The following is a 2,500-nucleotide window of genomic DNA, read 5'->3' as shown; positions in this document are numbered from 1 at the left end:
GTTTGTGTGTCTGTCTATGTATGCGTGTGCGTTTATGTGCGTGTGTGTGCGTGAGTGTATGTATGTGTATGTGTGTGTGTTCAACCATCCTTAATTCTCTTACGTACCTCACCTTCCTCCGCCCCTTCCATCCCCTAGATTCCCTTCTAATTAGGCAACAAATTAATTTCATTATAACGAGAAAGTTCCCCCACTTGAGTACACTGTAGTGTTTACACCAAAACCTTATTCATAACAAACAAGAGAAGGATAATTGCTTTATATCCCACTTTGCCTCTCCTAGCGTTGACTAAGTATTGGGTATCTGGGCAAAAAATAATAAAATAAAGATCATGATGATTTTAGATAAAGATAATTTCATATTTTAGATAAAGATAATTTCACATTTTAGATAAAGATACTTTCATATTTTAGATTATCTAAAATATGAAATTATCTTTCATATTTCATATTTTTGATAAAGATAATTTCTCATTTTAGATAAAGATAATTTCATATTTTAGATAAAGATAATTTTACATTTTAGATAAAGATAATTTCATATTTTAGATAAAGATAATTTCATAGTTTAGATAAAGATGATTTCAGTTTAGATAAAGATAATTTCATATTTTAGATAAAGATAATTTCAGTTTAGATAAAGATAATTTCATATTTTTGATAAAGATGATTTCATATTTTAGATAAAGATAATTTCACAGTTTAGATATAGATAATTTCACAAGAATTAATAAAACATTTTGAAAGATAATAGCTCAATTCAGATAACGAAAAAAATGTCAATTATCAAATGCCAATAAAGATAATTTCACAAGAATGAATAAAACTTATTTTGAAAGATAATAGCTCAATTAATATACCGAAAAAGGTGTCAATTAAGATAACGAAAAAAGTGTCGTTTTCATTGTAGAGGGTTGAGTACAGGTGCTGTCACACTAGCACTTTTTCCGTCAATTTTTGGACAATTTTATGAAATTTTGTCCAATTTTGAGCGAATTGTCGATTCTCCAGTCAGACGATAATGATCGTTTCCTTCTGAAAACCTTTCCGTCAACTTTTCCAGCTAAGCAAAGTCAAACCAAGAACTATATTCGAGAATGTTTGTATTTATGTTAAATAAAATTGTCGAAAAATTGATAGAAAAAGTGCTAGTGTGACAGCGCCTTAAGGTATGTGTGGAGGTTGACTTGAGTATAGTTGAAAAAGTCTAAGGCGTCGGACTATATAGTTTCTTGGGAACAGGAAAAGGAGGAGATAGTATTTGAACGTCGACTTTCCTTGGCTTTATTAGTCTAATACACTTAAAAAACTTTATAACTTAATGAAGTTATATTTAAGTGATTTATATGGGATTTACATCTTCCGTTGTTTTATAACTTACTTCTTCAATACTATTTTGTTGTTGTTGTTTATGTTGATTTAAATGAAGTATATTTAAGTTTTAAGTTAAAAGGCTTTCGGGTCTTGTGAAGAAGGGAGATGTTTGGGCATCTTAGGGCATCAGCTTAACTTTTTTATTTAATAGTATTGTAGAAGTAAGTTATAAAACAATATAAAATCATAACCATTTATTAAATATTAGTGTAGTCCTCAACTTCGTTCAAGTGAAGTAGTGCTTGGAAGGGCGGAAGTGAGGAAGAAAGAAAGAAAGAAAAAAAGGAGGAAGGTTGAAGCGCAGGAATATCAAAGAATATGATAAAGGAGGGAGAGGGAAAGGGAGAGAGAGAGGCGAAGAAGGGTAGGAGACAAGTGAAAGGAATGAAAAGTAAAAGGCAGGATAGCTGACAATACGAGAGGAATACGGAGATGGGAAAGGAGGAAGAATAAGACGGAAATGAGTTTAAAAGAAAAACCGGAGGGCGAGCAAGCAAGCGAGAGAAAGAGAAAGACAGAGAGAGGAAGAAAGGAAGGTAGAGAGAGAGTAACATATATAACGGAAGACCAACTCAAAAGAGAGAGAGAGAGAGAAAGAGTGGGAGTGAGAGAGAGAGAGAGAAAGAGTGGGAGTGAGAGTGAGGGAGAGAAAGAGTGAGTGAGAGAGAGAGAGAGAAAGAAAGGTAGAGAGAAAACACATATAACGGTAGAGCAACTCAAAACAGAGAGAGAGAGAGAGAGAGAGAGAGAGAGAGAGAGAGAGAGAGAGAGAGAGAGAGAGAGAGAGAGAGAGACAGACAGAGACAGACAGAGACAGAGAGGAAGAAAGAAAGATAGAGAGAAACATATAACGGAAGACCAACTCAAAAGAGAGAGAGAGAGACAGAGAGAGAGAGAGAGAGACGGATACCCAAATGGAGAAGTGAAAACCCATCGACATGAAACCCACAAGCAGCGAACAAGAGAAGACGTGAAGAGACAACGAAAACAGATCATTGTTTTCCATCCAGCAACAACCCAGAACAGACACCCCTTTACTAACCACACAAACTAGAGGAAGCCTTTGAGCAACAAGCACAAAGACACCGGTTGCCTCAGTGTATAAGTGTTCGTTATCCGTTGCGAG

The sequence above is a fragment of the Penaeus vannamei genome, chromosome 11, assembly GCF_042767895.1.
Source record: "Penaeus vannamei isolate JL-2024 chromosome 11, ASM4276789v1, whole genome shotgun sequence".
NCBI classification, from domain to species: domain Eukaryota; kingdom Metazoa; phylum Arthropoda; class Malacostraca; order Decapoda; family Penaeidae; genus Penaeus; species Penaeus vannamei.
This window is presented reverse-complemented; position numbering follows the sequence as displayed.